The sequence below is a fragment of the Fistularia commersonii genome, chromosome 21 (genome assembly GCF_037954325.1).
Source record: "Fistularia commersonii isolate RoL2024-O1a breed Wild chromosome 21, RoL_Fcom_v1.0, whole genome shotgun sequence".
Classification (NCBI taxonomy): Eukaryota; Metazoa; Chordata; class Actinopteri; order Syngnathiformes; family Fistulariidae; genus Fistularia; species Fistularia commersonii.
This window is the reverse complement of record NC_141304.1, coordinates 15189247-15213867: the sequence shown is the minus strand read 5'-3', so window position 1 is coordinate 15213867 and position 24621 is coordinate 15189247. Positions and strand designations below refer to the sequence as shown.

At 45.5% G+C, this 24621-nt stretch overlaps 1 protein-coding gene across 7 annotated transcripts in view; it reads left to right on the top strand.

The window, feature by feature from the left end:
* dlgap4b (discs, large (Drosophila) homolog-associated protein 4b) overlaps nt 1-24621 on the top strand; it is a 111682-nt gene that overhangs the window by 34420 nt on the left and 52641 nt on the right. For 5 of the 7 annotated variants that reach the window (XM_086168256.1, XM_086168252.1, XM_086168260.1 and 2 more), the window contains exon 2: nt 1935-1994. The exons of the other annotated variants lie outside the window; for them this stretch is intronic. The gene's annotated coding sequence lies outside the window, so the exon portion shown is untranslated. The remainder of the gene's footprint in view (nt 1-1934; nt 1995-24621) is intronic. 7 annotated transcript variants of the gene reach the window in all.

Here is a 24621-nt window from a genome sequence, read left to right as displayed (position 1 = left end):
ATCAGAAAAAGCAGATGTCCCGAAAACAAAAACAGGGTCGCTGCCATCTTGAATAAGAGGCTAAGAATCGGATTTTCCCGGACGCGGGCGCCGCGTTATTAATTCGAGCTAATTGAATATTCCCTCGAGACGGCGAGCTGACAAAACACTCAAAGTGGGTTAAAGGGACTTTCACCCGGAATAGCGTCGATTCCAATCCGGTTTTCTGGACATGTACAATTTTTACCGCGACACGGAATACGGCTGGAGGGGCGTCGGGCGCAGCGGCGGCATCCATCGCCGGCGGACCGATATAACGACGTCTGTATTCATACCCTTCCATTCATTAAACCTGAGCAGCGGGAGCTCGGAGTTTAAAATGCAAGACGGGCTCTCTTTGTGCTCGATTGACGTGACAAGGGGGGGGTAAGGAATGTCTGGGATGAAATGCCAACAGCCAAAATAAACGCCGCTGATGCAACGTGAACGGCGAGTGAGTTAAATTAATCTGAACTTTAAGGCGGGGGAAGGAGACAAGTACCGGTGAAAATGAATCGCTGGAAGTGGCGGAACGAGAACTGATAAATATGGAAGGTACACAACCGGGTTTCCTCAGCAACCGGAGCCCGGAACATCCGACGTCAAATAAAAGACGGCTGAAGGCAAACGTTCTGAGCTGGAGAATCACTTTCAGCGCTGGATGTGTTCAAGGCCTTCAGAAATAATCCGGCCCTTGACGATCTTGAGAGGGAGTCTCATTCTAAAGGATAACATTGACAAATGGTACCGTGAGGGACTCATCCACACCGTTTTAGATCCTGTCACCGGTGGTCCAAAAGTGCCTGGCGGAGGCGCTAACCGCTACGCCGGCCTGCTGTAGAATATTCTATAATTGATACCGAAGAATTAGTCCTTATAAAATCATCCTGGCGTTTTTGCAGCTTTCAGTTCGACCCTGTAAAACTTGTCCTCGCCGCCTCCTGAAACTCCGCGCCGAGTCGGAACCGCGATCTCCGCGGCAGCTTACGTTTCCCAGACGTCGGCTGCACAAACAAAGTCCTCTTTATGAAAGATAAACCCGGTAAATCCCGCGGTATTTCGATCGGAGCGAAAGGAACGGACATTCAAAAGTCACGAGGCGTAGGAGCGCCGCCATTCTGACGATTCGCGGTCGGAGAGAAACTTTCACAATCTAATCTCGGGCTTTAATTGGTATGTTTTATCTGCGATCGGGAAAAGGAAATTGATTTTGCGATCGCCTCGTTGCACTGCCAAGACAATAAAGGTTTTTTTTTTTTTTTGAACATTTATTAGAACAGGTTCCTTGACAGAGTCACCCACATTCTTACAAAACCTCATAACAAGATACACATTATGCAATATTCTTTATAGGTCACTTATTTCCTCACTAGCAAGCGAAAAAAAATAAAATAAAAAATAAATTAAAAAAAACACAAAAACAAACAAACAAACAAAAAAAAAACCATCAAGCTCAGTCAACTCTAAGCGAAAACACCTGTTTTTTCCTTAAATCGCTTGTTGATGCTGTACCCATGTAACAGTTATTATCATAAGAAGCTATTATCAAGGGAGTTTTAAAATACCTTATTCTTAACTTCCAGCTGAACTCCCTCCATGTTGGGCTGCTTAAACATTGTTGCCAGGGCAACCGAGAACTCTCCCATTCTCCATCAGCAATCACGGCATTAGATTCCAGTTCCCACTTAGCTTTCACGTCCAGTGTGTCCACTAAAGTGTCCATACGTATCCTGCTGTATATTATAAGGGGGATTTTTAAGAGAACAGCAAAAACATCGACGAAGCACGATACGATTTGAATGTTATATGGAGATTGTTGGTATTTGTGGATTCAAGTCGGATGCAAAATGTCGTCTTTTTTGTTGTACCGTACCGTCTTTGGGTCACCGAAGCTGATTGGTTGTCTCTTGTTGCAGGATCTCTTCAGCCGGTCCGTCTTTGGCCTCCACGGCGAACGCCTCGGCCCCTCCGATGAGGTACAGTACTTGCGCCTTTTTTTAAAATCTCAGCTCTTCGGGGCGACTTTTAACGCATCCCGAGAGAGGGAGCCGGCGCTAATGAGGCGACGGGTCGGTGCGCGGTGGAGTTCGGTAAAATAAAACAGAAGCCGCAGAACATAAGCGAGTCTTGACCTTGTCCTCTGCATGCTGCACTGCGATGGCTCCTGGAGGCATCGAGATGGAGCACAGCTGTCAGGAAAAAAAAAATGAAGCCGTGGGAGGCAGAGCTTGTCCTTTGTTTTAGCTAATAAATCTCCCGGGGTTGCGGTTCCCCGGGGGCCAAAGGCCGATCAGAATTGAAATGTCAGCGTGTTTGATTTGTAACGGGCGAGAACGTAACGCGTGCACAACAAGTGTAGCCGAGTCGGCTCGCCGCACGGATGAAAGGGCATGTTTGGCGTGCACATTGTTGCCTGCAAAGCATATAAGCGCTGATGGAACATCGCCGTGGCGCTCGGCATCACGAGTGTCCTCTGTGATCTTTCCTGAGGTTCAGTGCCGGACTCGTGATTTCACACTGGATTAATTTCATCCGGTGCACAAATCACTTCGACCGTCCATAGGAGCCGACCGAAGCTGACGTCGGGAGCAGAGATACCGCGTGAAGCCTCTCGCGTGAAGCCAGGTGTTTTGCATCCTCCGGGAGTCCACGAGAAAACAGCATGTCATCTGTAGTTCGGCATCTCAAAGGCACGGAGACGTTGAGCCATTGGGTATGCTCACAGCAAACAAGGGCGGAAGAGGCAGCAGACGCCAATCTGCGGTCCAGGAGACTCATTACGTGCCCATTATCCATGTTTCAAAGTGAAGTATCTCCTAAAAACCCTCCTGTAGGTGCAGACTTGAAAGTAGAAGCTGGGAGTCAAGCAGGGAACTTCTCTTCCCTCCTGTCAGCCGGACACCCGGGGTTAAGCGATACCACATGATGCGTCGAACGCAAAGCCCGTGTTTACGAGACGTCGACGCCGCTGTTAAGTTAACGGATGAATCCATTTACATTCAAGAGCGCTTTAAGTGCCTCCTCGATGTTCCCTTTGCGCCTCCTGGGCTCGCATCACTTACACCCATGCTCCGGCACAACTCTCATAATTGCCGCAGAAGCGTATGGTCGGAATGAAGTCGACACATTGATTTTTTTTTTAATCCACTTATTTGTTTACGCCGCACATTTCCAAAAGCGGGATTATGCCGTGACGGTAAACAATTGTCTCCGGTCGGAAGCATCGTCGCCGTTGGATTGCGGTGTTTTGAGCACCACCTGTGATGCAAATTGTGTGAAATCACATGCCTTCTAATTAGGATGTTTGTGTCGGCCTTAAATGGTGCACGTAACGGTTGCGGCCTTGCGGAGTTTACCATGCAAACAAATCCAGCGGGAGCCGAATCCAGAATGGATTTGACATTCGTTTTCTATCTTCTTCCTTTTTTTGAGGGTGGGAAACACCGTGGCTGCACAGACACGCACTTGCTTTTATGCTAATACTTTATTATTATGCATTTGTTTAATTTCTTCCCGGCTGATAATGCGTTTGTCGTGGAACTTCCAGACTGACGGTAAACAAACCGCTGCGGAGCGGCAGCTTGAGTTCCTCCTGTGGAGAATCGTTGTGGATTTGTTTTCACACCCTATAGGGACGTTCATCCATGATTCATGCATTACTTTGTCCTGGTTTTCTGATTGACATGATTTTAAGAAGTATTCAAGAGTGGAAAAGGTCCTTATCTTCAATTTCAAGTCAAAGAAGAAAGACCTTTTAATTGTTACATTCAGTTCTACATCGGTGAAACACGACCTCTTCGATGGAGCCGACCCCGAGCTGCGCCCGCTGTTGCTCGGCAACACTTCCGCAAGCGAGGGGAAGCTCGGGAATCGTACCGTGAACATTCGGTTCGGAGATGAACGTTTGAACCATCCGAGCCTTCATCACATAGCCAAGTCGGATTTTTATTTCTACGGCGGTGAATCACAAACCGGTTTGTTTGGTCGGGGGCAGCTCGGCGCTGGAGGTAGAGCGATCGCCTTTGGCTCCTCCTAGGGTGTCCAGGTGTTGTTTAGCAAGACACTGAACTCCTAACATCTCCCCTGGTCGCCAGCATGCCGACTGCTCACGGTTCATCCTTCTTCTTCTTCTTCTTCTTTCGGCTTTTCCCTTCAGTGGTCATCAGGTATCATATCCTCTCTCACTATCACTCTTCACCTCTTTTCCACACTCTCCGTTGCTCTGGACTGTTGACTCCAAGTACCTGAAATCCTCCAGCTTCTTGACCTCCTCTCCCTGTAGCCTCCGAGTTCTTCTCATTCACACGCATATATTCTGTCTTGCTGCGACTAACTTTCATTCCTCTCCCTTCCAGAGCATACCTCCACCTCTCTAGATTTTCCTCTACCTGTTCCCTGCTCTCACTACAGATCACAATGTCATCTGCAAACATCATGGTCCATGGAGATTCCTCATCTGTCAGCCTGTCCATCACCATTGCAAACAAGAAGGGGCTCATTTCTGATCCCTGATGGAGTCCCACCTCCACCTTGAACTTCTCTGTTACCCCTACAGCACACCGTACCAGTGTCTCACTGCGAGCATACATGTCCCGCACCAGTCTAACATACTTCTCTGCCACTCCAGACTTCCTCATACAATACCAGAGCTCCTCTCTTGCACCCTGTCATCTGCTTTTTCTGGGTTAATCGCACCAAACGAATTTCCCTGCCAGTATTAATGAAGAATAGATTATTACGAGTTGTCCAATGATACTCGGGAGCGGAAACCTGGGACGGATCTCGTCTGGATGTGGACGGCCTTCTGCCTCGACCAGTTGGGCGGTAGAAAGAGAGAGAGAATGAAGGCGTACACCCGTTCACTCGCTCATTTTTGGACTTGGACCTTTGGAGGAAACCAGAAAAACCCATGATTTCAGAAGTCCCTTGGGCAAGACACTGAACCCCGTGTTGATCCTGATGGTTTAGTAGCGCCTTGAGTGAAACCCAGTGTCAACCGCAATGTGTGAAAGCTCTACATGAGTTGAGACCATTTATACAGAGATATAATTGGACTTCTGCAGAAGTGACCCGATGCCACCTCTGTGATCCCCCTCATTTTATTTTGCTGCCTAATTTCTGCTGCTCCTCTCGGGTGAACTCGCCACCAAGAACGGAGAAACAATGTTCCTTTCCGCAGGGAGGTTCCTACCGAGCTCAGTGACATCGTCCCGAAGAACATTTTCATTTCTAATTCTAATTACAGGAGGGAACCAAAGTGCTGACGGTAGTGCAGGTGAAATGCAAAATCCAGTGCTTTATTATTGCTAGATAATCAAAAGGCCGTGTTGTGAAGTGTTGAGTCATTAGAAACCGAAAAGCCAGAATGTGTCGTTCATTAGTGGAGCTCCACGGGGAGAGCGGGTAGTTGGGTGGGAAGATTAGTTTTCAGTGGAACATCGATATTTGTAGAAAGTCAATCATCTCCACCGCTGGTGTTTACTCATTCGTTCATTATCAAACCGCCGATCCCGGGGTCGGGCCGGAGCCGAGTTGGATCCCGGGGTTGGATCATTCACGCAATGTGGAGAACCCAGAAGAAACCCACGAGGAGGACGTGGTGACTCCACAGAGAAAGGCCCCCTTGTTGCAATCGCACCGGGGACCTTCTCGCTGGGAGGCAGAAGCGTCACCAGTGCACGATGGTGAATTCATTTTATACCAAAAGAGTGAAGGTTGGCAGCTTGAGAAGCTTCTAAGAGTGTATTCGTGCTAACGCTATGTACGTAAACAGGTACGCCCAGTGCTCGCCGTTCCCTTCCAAGTTCCGAGTTCCCTTTCAGACCAGATGATGATGGATCTGATGATAACGTACGCTCTGGGAAAGAGGCAGTGCAGGAGACGGTCATAAAACACCCTTGTGGACGGAGAATTCCGGGCTACACGATGCTATGTTCGTCTTCCTCCTAAGTTCCGTTCGCCAATCGTACTTGAGCGTACCGTGCATCGCTGCCACCCCGAGGCTGCCGGCGGTTCTGCTCCGTTTGCCGTTCGGCTCGGCGTCCGCGAGCGTTCTGGATTACGCAGAAACAAACGCAGAGGACGGACAGACGGCGCCGTCCGTATGCGGATTTAGCGTTTAGCATAAATGAGCCTTAAGAGGAAGCAGCATTGATATGTCACTTCAGAGCAAGTAATGTATTCCAGTCTTAACAAGCTTATTTCTTTCATTCTCTTCAAACGCAGCAATTGCTATATCTCTTACTCTCTTTCTATCTTTTCTGTTTGTGTGTGTGTGTGTGTGTGTGTGTGTGCAATGAGTCCAGTTTGTGTTCAGCATTGCATTAGCATGGTTTAATCCTCCGCATGGCTTATTGGATATAAATCCCTCCCGAAGCTTTTAAAGCTCATGCCTTTTCATTTCCTACTCTACCTCCGCGTCCCGGCTGCGTCACACGTGACGTGGTTGGACCGGACGCCGTTCCAACAGCCGCTCCCTCGCGTTTTCTGGACGCACAAAAATACGTTATTGTTCAGGAAAATACCTTAAAATAACATCGACCTGGTGAACGGCTGACTCCCCTTCTAAGGGGTTCTAAAGTGGAAAAACTACAGGTGATTTGTTTAAACGTTAATAAAACACCTCATTAATTGAACAAAAACAAAAGTGCTTTCAATCTGGTTGATTTCTTTTATTTGGACCGGTTTAGAAGCGCTTTGACGCCGACGTTCATTAAAAAGGGTCATCGCTAAATCTTCTTTTGCGCAGAGCTTCTGACCTCACGGGTTGCAGCCAATCAGCCGCCTCCATCTCACCCACAGCCAATCAGCCGCCTCCATCCAAGCCTCTCCTCTGCTTCTTGTTAACCTCCTGTCCTCTTCCCCTCCTCCGGTCTTCCTGTGGACCTCCTTCCACCCAGACGTTCTCCATCCTTCCGTCCATGTCTGAACCATCTCGTTCTGACTTTATCTCCAGAACATCTACCTCCTGCCATCTTGCATCATGTGGTATCATCCTCCACGTCTTCACCGGTGCCGCCCGTCTGGTCCTCAGGGCCTCCAAACCTTTCTCCGTCCGTTCATCTCCACACAAACCTTCATCCCCCTCCTTCCCGGGAGGTGCCTCCACCCGTTCCCTGCTCCCACCGCAGATCACAATGTCGTCTGCAAACATTGAAGTCCGTGATTCCTGTCCAAAAAAAACGTCAGAAATAGTTTTAAATTCCTTGATAAATCCTCAAGACGACCAACCACGGGGCAGCAGAAGATACCCCTTCACCATGCAGACCTTTGGATCCGGGTTGAAGACCACACGACGCTGTCTGGTCGTTCGACACTCGAACGCATCTCGGTCACCGGGAGGATGTTTGTCCTCCTGGAATCCAACAAGATTCCATGCAGAACCGTTCCGTCTCCACCTTCTCGTCTTCTTCTTCTTCTTTTTCTTCTTCTTCTTCTTCTTCTCTTATCGGGGAGGACATCCTACCCGGCCCCTCCTCTCGTTTCCTGTAAATTCCTGAAAGCGCACTCAGGGTAAAAAGCCTCCCCGCGCTTCTATTTCTAACCTAATTTCAGCATTTTATACGAGCAAAGCCGCAGAGGAGTTCTGGACTTCATCTAGACGCCAATCCCAAATTATCTTCTGGCTCCTGAATCCGTGTCTTCAGTTTGAAGCCCCGAGTTTCCCACTTTTTTAAGAATCAATGGCCTCGGGGGGGCGACACGTCGTTGGAATAAAATTCACTTCAGTATAATTCTGTTAAAATTCTTCAAACGGAAAAGCACACAATGACTCCAATATAAAGTACAAACCTGGAGTTCCTTTTTTTCTTATTTTAGATTCAACTTACGAAATGCGGTTTAGCGTCTAACAGGAGTGCAAATTAAAGCAGCAAGTGCAGATAAAATCGATAAATTACGTGGAATACTATGTCAATAATTTACAGGTGATGTTCATCGGCCGTGTTGCATCCATATTTGTGAATGTTACATTATGTATTTAATTAAAAGTAAAAAATAGGAATATTTTTGTGTTAATATCTCATGTTACAACAGTGACACCTGCAGCTTATAAACAAGTGCGGCCTATTTTCATACGCATTTATTTAGTTATTTTTACCAGTGCGGCTTATATTTCGGTGCACTCAATAGTCCCGGAAATGTTTTCCATTTTATTGCACTTTATTAATCCCTTGCGGTTGCACCACCCCCTGCGCCACGCCGCCCCTTTTTTTTTTTTTTTTTTTCGATTTTTAATATATTTTAAACTAAACAGCATATTTCAGTTTGTGCAATTTCTTCAGGCGACTCCATTTCTTCTGGTCAGCGTTTGCCCTCCGTATCGCTTTCACGCGTCACCCGTGTTCTCGCTGTTGTTTTGATTGATTCAACAAGCCACTGTTTTTTATTTTATTTTATTTTTTTTTGTGCAGTGACAACGAGATGCATGACTGTCAGTTTTTAAATTTTTTTATTTTTTTAATATAGATGAAAACACTTTATATTCCGCGAACGTTTTGTTATTTTTATTATTTTTTTTCCCCTTTTTTTTTTTTTTCTCAAACCCAGAGATGCTGTTGTCGAGTCGCGTCCTGCCTTTTTGGGTCGTTCGGTGTCTGTTTTTGATGAGACTCAGAATCAGAATTGCTTTCTTCGCCAAGTCATTTTGCAACTACGAGGAATTAAATAACTCAGAGGCATTAAATAAGAGAGCGCCGCTACCTCAAAATGTTGTTGCGTAACAGCAAGGAGACTCGAATGGTGGAGCATCCTGCCGTTTTGGCCGACTCCTTCCCCGAATCTCCCCTCGGACGCCGAGCCGCCTCCCCTCCCGTCCTTCTTTTCCCGGTCCGCTTCGCGTCGCGCCGACCGCGCTGTATTTTTTCCCCTCCAATCTGCGAGGCCATCTGCTCCCCCCCCCCGCCGATACGTCTGTCGACGATATCTTAGCTCTCCGAATCCATTTGACAAGATTAATAGAGTGAACCTCAGACAGATATAAGCTGCTCATTTTGATCATTGGGAGGGAGGAGGGAGGGGGTCATCGCATGCCGGTCGGGAGCAGATGAACGGGCTTAAATCCCCTTTTTGTATGTCATCAACAATGACCAACCCGGCCAATCAAAGGGAGCCGTCGGGGGGAAAAAATGATTATTGTCGAGGAGAAAAAAAAAAATGGCTAAACCCTCATCATCCCGATGGGATGTCGGGTTGACACGGACGCAATGTGTGTGTGTGTGTGTGTGTGTGTGTGTGTGTGTGTGTGTGCAGCTGGCTCGGCTCCGCTGGTGAGATTACCTCTTTGCTGCCCCGCAGGCCTCGCAGGGCAGGTCGGCGTGGGATCAGATGGGCTTCATGACACGCGTCCACACTTTACCTTCTCAACAAGCTCCAGAACATCCTTAATGTAAACAGTACATTAGCAAATATGGACAGCAGCTGCCTGGGGTTGCTAAACTAGCGTAGCATTGTGTGTTGGTAGAGGAGTACGGTTTCTATTATCGCCATTTCCGGATTACAAGTCGCTACTTCCTTCACACGCTTTGAACGCTGCGGCCTGACAAGGGGGCGGCGTAGCGCAGCAGGTCCAGTGTGTCCAAGTGTTTTTGAGCAAGACACAGGAGAAATTATGAAATTATTATTAATTAAATTATTAAATTATTATTGTTATCATCACCATTATTATTATTATTATTATTATCATATCATCATTATTATAATTATTATCATCATCATTAATATTGTTGTTGTTGTTGTTGTTGTTATTATTATTATCATCATCATTATCAGTATTGTTGTTGTTATTGTTGTTGTTGTTGATGATACTATATCATTATTATTATTATTATTATTATTATTATAAGAATAAGAATTAGAGCAATTTTATTCATCCTGAAGGAAATTGTTGTGCTAGAGTTACAAGAAAAATATAACAATAATAAATAATCGTAGAAAAATTGTAAAAAATAAGAGAAAAGGGAGAATTAGTAATACAAATAAACTATAAAGTGTCTTAAGTAACAAGTGAAAACTATAAAGTGTCTGAAGTAACAAGTGAAAGATAAGGAGTGCACAAGAGTATGAAGAAATATTGCACAGTTGCACAGTTATGAACATATATACAGATAAATTATGAGTTATATTATTACAATTTATAGTAAGTGGGTGTTTTGTTTTTTTTTTCTTAAATGTGTCTGGTTTTAAGATTCCCTGCAGCTTATCATTATTATTATTATTATTATAATTGTTGTTGTTGATATTATTATTATTATTATTATTATTATTATTATTATTATTATTATTATTATTATTATTATTACTATTATCATTATTAAACAATCCAGCTAATTTATGTGGGTTAACACACACGCCGCCAAAAACATTAACCTCGTCATATCAGACCGATGAAATTGAGGCGCCAAAGACGACTTTATCGGTTTCAGTGCCCAGAAAGAAGACAAAGATAGCAATCAGGTGGGGATAGAAAATTAATGGATGGATGGACTTTCACTTGGATAATTTGTTATTCATAACTGTTCAGGAAAAAAAACATTTCAACTATTTGTGGGCACTACCTGTTGGCATTAAATTAAGTTTAAAAAATACTGTTTTAGTGTTACTATCTCATGTTACCACATGGACACCCGCGGCTTATAGACAAGTGCGTCCTATATATGTATTGTATACGTATGGAGACGGACCGGTCCAGGGTGAACCCTGTTTCTTGTCCAATCACTGAATGAATTTAACAAGCCCAGATGCTGCAACAGAATGAAGGATTTCTACTTGTTTGAGAAGAGTTTGCATTCTCCGCTTTCATACCTGCCAGAGCTAATCTGTAGGTGACGATTGGAACACACGGTCGCGGTGATTCGAGCGAAAGGCGTTTAAAAATAGGCTCATTTTGCGTCATCCGATTTGAGCGTAATGTAGGTTCGGAAGAGTCGTTCGAGCCTAACGTCCATCTTTAAGACGGTGAGGATCATTTAGCACAATTGCTAAGTGTTGGCTCACTTTGCCGGGAAAAGGAATCAAGGAGTCAAAGAAGAATTTTTGAAAAAAGAAAAACAATATTAGCTTAATCGGGTTAGTGTTTCTTTGTGCGGCCGTCTAAATAAACAGCAGCGGGTCCGGTCGGGTGGTGGCGGCGGCGATGGCGGCTGCAGGCCAGCAGCTCCATACGGATTCAGTCAGACGGAGGGAGGAAGCAGGCAAAACGGGAGGGAACACATCAACAGAGAAAATACAGGTTTGGAATAAAAAGCAAATTAGAGAGAAAATCATAATGAGGATAATTCATTGTCTCCATGGTTCATGCTGGACTGGACATAAATACTCAAACGTTCACTCAGTCATCTGGACGTCATATAGAGACATAAAAAAATTCACCCATTCATTCACAGTTCCTATAAAGACATGCGACAATTCACTCATTCATTCAGACGTCTTATAAAAACATAAAACATTCACTCATTCATTCGCACATCATATAAAAACATAAAAACATTCACTCATTCATTCGCACATCATATAAAAACATGCAACCATTCCATCATTCATTCACATATCATATAAAAACATACAAACATTCACTCATTCGTTCATACATCATATAGAAACATGGAACCATTAACTTATTCATTCACACATCATATAAAAACATGCAACCATTCACTCATTCATTCGCACATCATATAGAAACATGCAACCATTAACTTATTCATTCACACATCATATAAAAACATGCGAACATTCAGTCATTCATTCATAGTTCCTATAAAAACATACAAACATTCACTCATTCATTCACACATCATATAGAAAAACATGCAACCATTAACTTATTCATTCACATGTCATATAAAAACATGCAACCATTCACTCATTCATTCATACACCATATAAAAATATGCAAACATTCAGTCATTCATTCATAGTTCCTATAAAAACATACAAACATTCACTCATGCATTCACACACCACACATATAACCATTAACTTATTAATTCACACATCCTATAAAAACATGCAACCATTCAGTCATTCATTCAAACGTCATGTAGTGACACAACTGTTCACCCTCTCATTCACACATCAAATACAGACAAACCTCATCATTTAGTGACACAACCATTCACTCATTCATTCACACATAAATGGAAAGAACCGTCCACTCTTGCATTCACAAGTCATATAAAAGCATACAAACATTCACTCATTCATTCACCCTCTCATTTATACAGAGACATTAGAACATTCACTTTGTCACTGGAGTCATATTGACACGTGCACTTCATTCACGTCATATAGAAAAAGGCAACCATTCATTCATTTACACATTTAGAGACACAGAACATTCACTCATTCATTCGCACGTCATATAAAAACATCCAGCATTCACTCTTTCATAAACTGTTGCCAAATATTCTCCTGGAGAAGGCTTGCGTCACCCTCTGTACTCAGAAGCTCGGTAGGAACGTGAACATTTGACATTCAAACCTTCACACTATTAACACACACACACACATGTGAGCTCAGCACAGGTAACTCACACACACACACACACACACAACACCGATGTGATGATTCATGCATGATGTTAACATTTAAGTGTGTTTTGGGTTTACTCTGCCTAATTATAGTTTCTAACCCTCCAGACACGTTCTGTTCTTTAATTTTCTCTTAAACTCTCCTCACCCCGAGTTGCCTCTTTTTTTTTTTTATTTCCTTTTCCGGGAAACCAATTTATCCCGCGCTCTAATTAATGAGGGTGGCCTCAATTAAAGAAGTAAGTGGACCGTATGGAAAAACCAGACCTCAGTTCCTTGTTATTCCCTTTAAACCAACCAATGATTGGAAAAAAAAACACACATATTGAAGAGGTGATGAAGAAGCTGCATGTCGGATCTGGAGCGAAAGAGGGAACGCCGTCGGATGCATTTCTTCATGTTCCTCCTCGGCGGCGTGAACGACGGACAGTCGCCGTTTGGTGTTTCACGATTTTTGTCAGGACTTCCGGGCCGATCCTGTCAGCAGAAGCTTTTCTTTTCGTTCCGGTTTGAGTGTTTTCATTTGATCCGTCTCGCGGCAGAAGAATAAGGTAAATCTTTAACGCCGACAGGAACCTCATTGCAGAAAAGCAGAGCGATGTGACTCTGGGAGGTGAATTTTTTGGGACTTTTCAGATTGATATGCAGTTAACTCAGGGTGCCAAGAGAGGAGCTCTAGTATTGTATGAGGAAATCTGGAGTGGCAGAGAAGTATGTTAAACTGGTGCAGGACATGTATGCTCGCTGTGAGACACTGGTACGTTGTGCTGTAGGGGTAACAGAGAAGTTCCAGGTGGAGGTGGGACTCCAGCAGGGATCAGCTCTGAGCCCCTTCTTGTTCGCAGTGGTGATGGACAGGCTGACAGATGAGGTTAGACAGGAATCCCCATGGACCATGATGTTTGCAGATGACATTGTGATCTGTAGTGAGAGCAGACAACAGGTAGAGGAAAATCTAGAGAGGTGGAGGTATGCTCTGGAAAGGAGAGGAATGAAAGTTAGTCGCAGCAAGACAGAATATATGTGTGTGAACGAGAGGAACTCGGGTGGAGCGGTGAGGCTACAGGGAATGGAGATCAAGAAGCTGGAGGATTTCAGGTACTTAGGGTCAACAGTCCAGAGCAACGGAGAGTGCGGAAAAGAGGTGAAGAGACGGGTCCAAGCAGGTTGGAATGGGTGGAGAAAAGTGTCAGGGGTACGAAGAGATAGAAGACTATCGGCCAGAATAAAAGGAAAGGTGTACAAGACAGTGGTGAGACCAGCGATGATGTTTGGACTAGAAACTGTTCCAATGACCAAAAGACAGCAGGCAGAACTAGAGGTTGCAGAGATGAAGATGTTGAGGTTCTCTTTGGGAGTTACCATGATGGAGAGGATCAGGAATGAGTCTATCAGAGGAACAGTCTCTGTTTTGGAGAGAAGGTCAGAGAAGCCAGACTGAGATGGTTGGGTCATGTACAGAGGAGGGATAGAGAATATATTGGTAGACGGATGCTGGAGTTGGAGCTGCCAGGCAGGAGGTCTGGAGGAAGACCAAAGAGAAGATTTATGGACGTAGTGAGAGAGGATATGAAGGTAGTTGGTGTGAGAGAGGAGGATCCAGAGAATAGGGTTAGATGGAGAAAGTTGACTCGCTGTGGAGACACCTGAAGGGAAAAGCCGAAAGAAGAAGAAGAAGAAGATGCAGTTAACTCAGACATAAATAGTGTCCAGTGCCTGGATATTACCAGCGTGAATTCATGACAGTTCACTCTTTTATCATCTCCGCTGCTTAAACCGACGTTTGCGTCCCAGCTGAGGACGGCGTCTCACTGAAAAGATAGTTTGCTTTCTTTTTTTGGCGATTTTTTTTTTAATTCCCTTAGTTCAGGGGTGTCAAACTCAAATAAACAGCGGGACAAAGTTCTAAACTGGGACAAAATCAAGGGTAAACGTTGATATTTATTGGAAAAACCTGAAAAAACAATCAATCTTTTCATATGGATCCAAACAAGTTTTGCTTAAAAACTAAATATAGAACAAGCAAAGCTTAATACTATAGATTGATAGATGGATAAACTTTATTGATCCCTAAAGGGGAAATTCTTTTGTCACAGCCGCGGAACAACTGTATTATGAATAAATATGAAAAATGATAATGGAGACAAATAAAAGACAATTGAAGGGTAGCAGAAGACATCCATAAATAAATAAACAGGAGATTGAACAACAACATTAAGGATAGACAACAGAATGGAAAAAAAAATAAAATACAAATTATAACTTAATATGACATGCGTGTAAAATCGATATTCAAATCAAAAAAACACATCAATGGCATCCATTTCTTAAATAAAAATCGTATGCCTCTTTTTATTTGCAGCATTCTGAATTACATTTCATAATAAATGTAAAAAATAAAATAAGGATAATAAGAATATCCTTTCGATGAACACGAAACCATTTGAGCTCCTGCCGTTTTTGGGATTCGTAGTATTAGCGGTAGCTAATTAGCGCTAGAATTATGTATGTCTTCGCGAGTCAAATATAAATACACTGCAGACACAGAGTTTGATCCATACGCCATGGCTCTTTCATTCATTCAAAATATAAACTACTGAACCCTCTGATGTGTTACATGGAATGACGCACTATTTCTGGACTATTGAACGCACCTGAATATTAGCCGCGCCGGCTAGAAATAACTAAATAAATACATGTGTACAGACTAGATTTTGCGGAACGAGACGCAAATCAAAGAACGGGTCTATTTTCATACGTAAGCTGCACCCCGTTATCACGCTGATGATAAAATATACTGTACATAAAGCCAAACAAGGTCAGTTTGGTCCAGCTTTTTTCATCTCGCTTTGTTCCCTCAGAGACTCTGTTTGTTCTTCTTTACTTGGCGCAGTTCATCTGCTTGCTTCCTCCACTTCTTTCCTGTTGGATTCTTTAGCGGCTGCTCTGTTCCCATCATCTACTGCGAGACCGATAGCCTTGAGTTTGAATTCTGCTCTTTACAAGTGCCATTTTTGGGGGTCCTCATCCACACAAATGTATGGTAACAAGTGCGCCTTATACTGCGAAAAATTCGGTACACAGGCCACCCTTGTCTATAAACCACAAGTGTCCTTTTAATTTTGATTAAATACAAAGCGTTAACATCCACGAAAACATACCAGAAATGCTTTTTTCCGAACAGTGCCCGTAACATGGCTCATAAAAGAGATTGATAATGTGACGAGGCTAAATGTTTTGGCAGCGTGAAGCTCGATAGCCCCCAAAAGTCCATAAATTAGCAGCTTCAATGTTCAATCCGAAGTGTTCAAAGCGTGTGGAAAAAAAGTAGCGGCTTATAGACGGGAAATTTGTAAAAAAGCCCGACGTATAATTACGTCTTCCCGTAAGCAAGTACTTATTTATTCACATACGTACTTACGATTGCCAAGTTCTACAAAACAGCAGAGATGAGAAGGACTACTCTGGCCTGGAGGCCGCCGAGGCCTTTCCTTGGTATTTCCACCGATATGCAAATATCCCGAAGGGGCATTTGTCTGATGATGTACATTAATACCCGGGTTGTCACATTGTTTAAGAAGTAATGCACAGAGGATGCATATTTTTACATGTTTATCGCTCTTCGGATACATTATTCCCGGGGACTCGTTGCCGAGTAATGGCGGGAGGGGAACAAAAACAGCGAGCAGCTCGCCTTCGGGGCCTCCCGGGGCGGCCGGACGTCTTTCTTCTAACGAGAAAACAAGAGCGCCAAGAATCTGGGCTGGTTTCTACGTCAGGCATCTGGAGGTGGAAAACAGACGGCGCAATAATCTTGTTTTCTTCCCCCAAAAGAGTCAAATATTCAGACCTCGCAGTGATTAGCACCTGGAGGTGTCGGGCTGCAGATGCTAGCAGGTGCAGTGCCTGTCAGCACCTCCTGGATTAACTGGGATGAAGATACGGCAGTCGCTACCTGAGGGTTCTAGTCTAAGTCGCCGGAAGGTTATCGGCAACCAGGAACGAGTGGGATCTTAACAGGAGAAGCTTGTTTTCATGGACGTACCGAACGCTGCCGCCCTCTCAGGCCTGTACCTTCTCCACCAGCCGGGGCTGGACTGGGAGGTCTGACTGCTTGATCTCCACACGTCTTCCAGGCAGAACTTTTTCCTCGTGGAGTGTCCATGGGTCGGAAAATCGAAGTGGGCGCGGAAAAGGAGAAGCGTTGCCTTTTCCCCTTTTCCGACGGCTTACATTCATTGGTTTTCACGGTCACAGGCTCAAAACAGAACCTTGGAAGGGAATTTTAGGTGTTTTACCGGAGTTGCGGTGCTATTCCGTCATCTCGAAGGCTCAGTATAAGGTGGTGATCTGATATCAAACGTGTTTGATATTTTCGCGAGTCTTTCGGTCTTTGCGGTGACGTCACGCGACCAACAACCAATAGATGAGATCTGACAAACAGGAAACAGGAAACCGGGGTGACAGACGGTCTCCAGAGCGGTTTCGGCAGCAGAGACGGTATTTGTCGGCGGTCTGGATGAACGGGAACGCCGAAGGACGTCCAGAAAGAGGAACGTGTGGCGGAGATGTGGGCAGAACATTCCGGCTCGGACGACGTCCAACCTCCGATGTATCGGAGAAGGAAAAGCGCTGAACAGAAATAGCGGAGGTTCTGAAAATACACGAATGGAGTTGTCGTCTTGTAAACGGTGACCCTGTAAGTTCCCCCGACTTTGTGAAACCTCTGTCTGAGACTGAAAACTCTTTAGATGTGAGCGGGTTTGAGATGATACGTGTCCGCAAGTCTTTTCCAAATCTTTACAAAGCCTTCTGAAGTATGGGAGAGAGGTTTTGCGCAGAGGAAGGCGACTGACACACAAGATGGGCGTATTTTCTAGACCAGTGGTTCTTCACCTTGTTGGAGGTACTGAACCCCACCTGTTTTACATGCGCATTCACCGAACCCTTCTTTATTGGATGGAGGATCGGTTCGTTGATGGGTACAAAGAGCAGGCAGAGTAGCCTTTTCATGGAATCTGGCTCCCTTCACCTTGAATTCAGCAAGCGCTATGTTCTTGTAGTTCCCATCTCCATGCAGCCGAAGGAAGCCTTCCCTTAGTTTTGCCGGTGCTGGACTAGAATTGCTCATCTCGTCTTTGCAAATCATGCCGTTAGGACATCGATTCCAATCACGTTCCGTCATACATGTGAATCCGTATGGTACGTGTTCTTCCGACCGCTAAATTTTTTTGCCCGACATAATTAGTATGAAGGGATTAAAATATTAAGAAAGAAATCACATGACGTACCATCACGACAGTCACAAGTTACTACAACTGATTGCGCCAAAATCCCCGCAGCACGGATAGGCCGAGCTATGTAGCGTGATCACCTGCAGCCGGTGATGTCATCACCAATGTGTTGCTTGACCTCCGCCGAACCCCTGGGGTTCGATCGAACCCAGGTTAAGAACCACTGTTCTGGACACATTGACAAAGGCCAAACAGCGTATGCACATGAGTCGTGCAGGGAGGAAGTCGGTCCGACGCCGTGAAGACGAACTCACTCCGTCTCCGATGTTTCCTTCCTCTTCTGGACGTTCAATACTTTTCGCAAAGTATTGAATGTCATAGCGAGAAAGAGCTATTCTTGCTTTCGTAGCCCTTTGCCAACCCAAGCCCTCGCTCCTGGTAGAAGATGTAGAGGCCTGTCAGCTCCGGACGGCATGTTTAGATACATTGCAAAGTCGGGCTTTCTGAGCATTTTTTGCTAAATCACCTCTTTTTTTTTCTCCGGCCTCATATTCCATATTTACCCTGACCCTGATGGCAGGACACAAAGATAGATGGACTCTTCTTTTCTGTGCATATGCAGAATGGCACTGGTGAACCCTCTCCTGTTGGACCTTGGAGTGGACGCTCACCCAGTGTGTTACCAAATTCCAGCATCCCAGGAATCCACCTGTGTCCACATTGCAATCACAACAGAAGCTATCTGAAATCGGGAGACGCTAAACTAAATTCCGTACCGAGCGCAAAGCACGTTACCTTCGCACTCAACGCGGTGTTGTTTGCCTTTCGCGACTCCTCTCAGGATCTATGGGAAGAATCTCCTCGCAATCTTTTAAAGTCTTAAAGCGCATTTAATCCTCCGGAAGGAATGAGGGATTTGGACGAAGCCCCTGCAGCTGCTTGACAATGCCAACCTGAACCGTAAGCGTAAAAACTGAGTCATCCATCCAAACTGGCATATTTTGCGTAAGATTTCGCTCCACGTACTCTTAATTCACTCTCCCGTTACTCTCTTGCAAATACTGTATGATGACTAAACCCTTTTGCGAGGGGTTGAACTGAGGATTGTTTTTTTTATTACTGCTCAGAGTCGACCGTTTCCAAACAGGCTAACGAGCGTAAATGGCAAATATAGCTCGCGAGCTCGGGGAAGGGAGGGAAGGGGAGGGGATTAAGGCCACGTCAGCTGGAACGCCGGCATCATCCACGCATCGCCACGGGATGGAAACACGTCAAACCGTGTGCAGAGCTTTATCAAAACGGTCGTCTTCGCTCTCTGTCGTCGGTCAGACGCTCGCGAGCACGAGGTCTCAATCCCAAAAGTCCGGATCCCTGGCAAGTGCCTTTCTGTCACGTTCTTTCACTTCCTTTTACTTCCAGCGGACACATCATTTACACAGCATGGCGCGCTGCAGATTTTTATCTTGACCGCCTGCCGTCTGCTCCGGATCTGGGACGGATGGCTGGCGGGACGGGAGAGGCGGCGATGTAAAGCGAGATAAAGGAAGCTCGAGGTCATCCGAGGTGAGCTCGCAGAGGCGGGCGCCATTTTTGCGCCGATTCCCTGGTCTCCCCTGAATCTGTTGACCCTGTATTCCGTCGGTCTGGATGCACCGTTGGAACCCATCTGGTGCACGGATGTGTCTGGGGTCTGTTTTCCATTCGTGACTCTAGATCGTGGGTACGTTGAGCATCCCATCTGGCCCGGGTGATAAACAGTGTCGGAGCCTGGGGCCTGCGGTCGGGAGCTACTGCTGCCCACTGCTGTCATGACACACACATCTGTCTATCCTCGTCTTAGAGACACAAATGTACGTGGAGAAAAAAAAAACACAAAAAGTCACCCGGGATCCCTTTCAGGACTTGTATGCTCGTAGTAAGTGAAGGGTAATACCTTTGGGGGCGACTGGGGGTCAGCTGGCAGAGTTGGCGTCCCCGCAATGAAAAGGTTGGCGGTTCTATTCCCAACTCCTCTTATCCACATGCCGGAGTGTCCGGAACCTTCCGTTACCCCCGACGACTGCTTAGCGCCTCGAGGCGTAAGAACGGGTACGAACCGCACGTTGCTCCTGCATGCCGAAATAAAACGTGACCGAATGCGGGGATTTCTTCTGCTTCTTCTCTTTCACACCATTTTCTGGACAAACCAGGCAAAGGAGCAATCCGGGATGCTCTCGGACGACCTACAGCTGAGGGTAACGTTTTAGGTGAGGGGACAGTCTTATGTGTCACATCCTGTCCGTCCTCATTAGCCAGTCGGAGAATGTCGCGGCTCTTGGAGCTTTGACAGTTTGTTTTGCGCTCCCGCACACGCTGCTTCCCAGCACGCCGAGGGGGGAAATCATTTTATTAGCCTTCCTTCGGCCGACAGCCTTTCGGTAAAGAAGACTCGGCTAAAACAAAAGCGGCGATACGTGTTTGGGATGAAAACTCCTGACCTTTCCGTTTCCATCTCCATAGTGGAGGCCTGTGAAAAGTTGCTGCTACATGAGGGAACTTCTTAATCGACGTTAAGGCTCCGTTACCAGACACCAGGAGGTCCTTTCGTGTCTTTGGAGCCTATTATGTATTATTCTCTCCATCTTCTGCTTGTATCTGAGCGGGGTTCCTTCAGGTTCCTCCTGCAGTCCAAACGCAACAGTGATGGCGATCCAGAATGTGTACAAAATGCATGTTATTCACGTATGCATCCCCAACGATAACTGCAACAAAACATACAGGTTTTCAGTTTTAAATGCGTCCTGAGATGAGATGCTGAGATGTTCGTCGCTTTCATTTATGGTCTGGATCCGTGGACCTCCTTGCAAAGCATGCAGAGATCAACTCCCCTTTGGCTCCCCTGCCCCGATTTGAGCAAAAGCACCGCTTCGCCACATGGACAGATCGACCTGTGCTTTTCAAAAGCGGTTGATATTTGCTGAAAGCACCTGTGTGCTCGGACAAATCGAGAAGAAACGGACCGGTGCTGCAATTTATGGATTGACGACCATAAATTGCAGAGGTGAACGAGGAGCTTCTTGGTGTATCGGACGCCTGAATAGAGCGGCGTTATCGTGCTCTATTTATCTTTGCAGTGTGAGGCTCTTACGGTATGTCTCACTGTTTACTCCTCTTGCAGCTCCCTCCTACCACCATGCTAACGTTAGCATACCTGTTTTTCAGCAGTTTTTTGTTTTTTTTATGGCCGTTCAGACGTGAGATAAACTTCACAAACGTGGACCGACCTCCATACTAGCGTTAGCCTACCGGTCGATCCAAACCCCTATCATATAAAAAAAAAAAAAAAACCCAGTCCAGCTGGAAAACTCCAGGGTTGCACCATCACGTGGCAGCGATGAGAAGATGAACGAGTGCCATCCTCCATCACCAGCCGTGAGGTCAACACGGGTCACGGATTCCAGGTTGTTGCTGACCCGCCGGTCTCAGCCCGCGTCTTGTCTTGAAAACTAAAATAAAAGCTATTAATCAAGCAGACAATTCCTACGGCGCTACCAGCCCCTCCTGGACGGGGGATCCGGAATGAGCCTCGGTGAAAGATAAGATCGTTCGGTCGCTGGAGACGCCGCTCCAGAAGAGCGATGAGGACGTTGGTGAATATCCAGATAGGCCGCGTTAAGGCGTAAAGAAAACCCCAGGAGATAAATCTCTAGCAGTGCTTCTCGTCGTCGCAGGCCTCCAAAGGTTGTTTCTCCAACCATACAACCGGCAAGGTACATTTTGGAAGGATCTCAAAAGAAATTTGGAAAGTTCGTCTTGTGTTTTAATGCTCGGGTACTCCAGTTTTGGTCCATGAGACTTTGGAACATGGAAGGGTACAAGAACCTGAGCAGCTTGTTAGTCTCACCTGTTTGAGATTTCAAAAGCTTGTTTAGAACAAATTCAATCATTCATCACAGTGCTGTGAAACATCATAATTCATTCATTCATCATGGACACGGCTTATCCCAGTGACGTGCGGTTTTGTCATTATGAAAAAAAAACAAGATAATGCAGATAAATATTAACATTTTCCACTGATCTGATTCATAATTGTATCTTCTGTATGATTCTAAGTGTTTTTTTTAAACGTTCTCAAGTACAGATTGCTGAATTTGCACATTTCTTGATCAAATACAAACCAAGGGGATTGTTTCTGTTTCTCAGCATGTTGCTTATAGAATGTTTGTAGAAATATTTAATATATTGTTGTCTTTGAAAATGTCTTTAGCGTAACTGCGGGATATAGTTATCCTTGCTGATCGGAAATAAACCTTGAAAAGTCATGAGGTGAGGCAGACAATACCGTGCCTCACCTGAAGGGGGCGAACGTGAGTTGGCCGCTTCTGTCCCTCTAAAAGCAATGAAAGCAGGATGAAATAAATAAGAAAAATTAAAAATAAACAAGGAGGAGTTACAACCTCTTTTGGTGGAGAGGTCTATGCTGCTGGACTTCATAGAGAAATAAAGAAAAGACCACAAATTGTTTTCGACTTTAAAACAGAAAATGAGATGAGATTCTCGGTAACAAGAAACTCCTTCAAGTTCTTAAAATTGTAAAAATTGTTCCAAAGGAAGTCGGTGCCTCACCGCACGCCACCGGCTGATCCTGCGGTCCGGGTTGTTCGGTACAGCGGACACTCAGTTTTCGCTCCAGTTACATTCCGAGACCCCCGACCAAAAATGAATTTCCATAAACTGGAGACGTGATGATTTTGATGGTATTTACAGATATATTAACCCTCAACCAACCTCACTCAACCCTTTACCAGCCTCCTACAATCTGTTATCAACCCACGCCCTGATAGGGTAGAGTAAACACTTTTGGATCATTTTAACGTATATTGTAACATCTATAGGAGACATTTGGATAGACGCTGGCCGTTTCGCGAAAAAGTTTAGTTTCACAAACTAAATAGCACGAAGTGGACAGTGCTCACGCTTACGCAAAGCAAAGGGAACCTGGATATTGTATTTGTGAGATCAGCCGCTTCTCTCCACGAACCAATCAACATGAGGAATAGAACGACAAGCACAATCAGCCAATAGCGTGCCTAGTACGGATCTATGTAGCCAATGGTATTCCGTATGAGATCTGGCATGGGTGCAATGGTAGGAGCCAGAGTTCGACCTGCAGGGTAGCAAAGGAAATCTCATATCAGATTAATTTTATAAAATGAATTTCAGTTTAAATTTGCTATATTTTTTACTGTTTTTTTTTTTTCTTCTTAGGCTAGAAAATTGGCTATTTCATCCTGAAAAAAAATTAATACTGGAAAAAAAGCGCTAAAGAGCCTTAAATCGCGAGAACAGAATGATAAAAAAAATCCGCCGAGTAGCTCGGACGCGAAAGACGAACCACGAAGTAGCGAAGGTTCACTGCGTTGTCACTGGGCGAGGGGTCGGAGGTCAGCGGTTGCCGGTCAGTTGCAGAGACAGCCAACCATTCACTCCTTCATCCAATATATAGACACATTTAACCGTTCCCTTGCACATTCATGTGCATGTAGAAAGAACTGTCATTAGCAAGTCTAATTTAGAGCCTTCTGTTTGTTTTGGGACGGCGGGAGGAACGTGGAGGAACCCTCGCGCAGGCATTGAGAGAACATGGAGACTCCACACAGCAAGGCCCGCTGTGGGAATCCATCCAAGGCGGAGGCGCTAACCGCCGCGCTAACCGCCGCGCTAATCGCCGTGCTAACCGCCGCGCTAAACGCCGCGCTCGCAGTTCTAAATCTCCGGAGCTTGATCGGGAGAAGCTCAATTACCCTGAGAGTGTTTGGCTGACAGATCATCGATTTTAACTCCGCTTAATTACAGCCGAGCCTCGGTCGTAGGTCAAATCGCGTATTTTGCCGAACATAATTCAAGAAAACACACGGGTCGCCCCTCGAACGCAAGGCTCCTCGACACGTCCGCCTGTTCGTCTCGTGCAAGACGCGCTAATATCAGTTTTGTTGCGGACGCCACCGGCCACGCGGCGGAACACGGATGAGTAAGCCCTCCCGAGGAAGACGTGGGAGGATGATTTAAATGTTTGGATTTGTGAAACAGAACGCCGCTCTGACTGAGGTACTTTTTTGTAGCCGCTGATCTCAGAGCGCAGCGGCGTCCAAGAAAACGGCGATGCAGCCGGCGAGAAGAGGTGACGCGCGCCGACGCTCCGCGTGCTATTTTGAGCCCAAGTTATCCGGGGATAAGAGCCCGCTCTGACTTTGCACCGCAGCCGCCGTTAATCTTCGGATTTCGTTTAGTGGCACCCGTTAATGATGAAGATGGACCTCATCAGCAGGCGTGCCAAAATTCACCACTTTCCTTTGGTGACCCAAACACACACACACACACTTTGTCCTTGGCAGAAACGGCGTGCTGTTACAATCTGTGTCACAGTAACTGTAAGTGGACGACCAGCTGTCTGTTAGACATGAGTCAGGGTTGGGTTTCTTAAAAACTCTGCAGATGTCGGCACGCCAAGGTTGACCAGGAGCCGCATCACAATGTTTTGTATCTTGTACTTCTTTCTCGCACAAACGCGAACAGAATGTGGGTGTTTTCCCCGCCTACGGACGTGTCAGGCTGCTCTGCAGAGAAATTATATTTTGATCATCTGAGCGCAACACAGGACCAAAAAAAAAAAAAAACACATTTTAAAATATAATCATCATATAATATTTAGTTAATCTGTGTATTCAGGCCGCTACGGTGCTTCTGCCTGACGGCGAGAAGCTGGAAGGGGAGCCGTTCTGTGTGGAGTCTCCATGTTCCTCCGGGTTCCTCCCACAGTCCAAGCTAATGCAGGAGATTCAACGGAAACCCTTTGTTGCCCA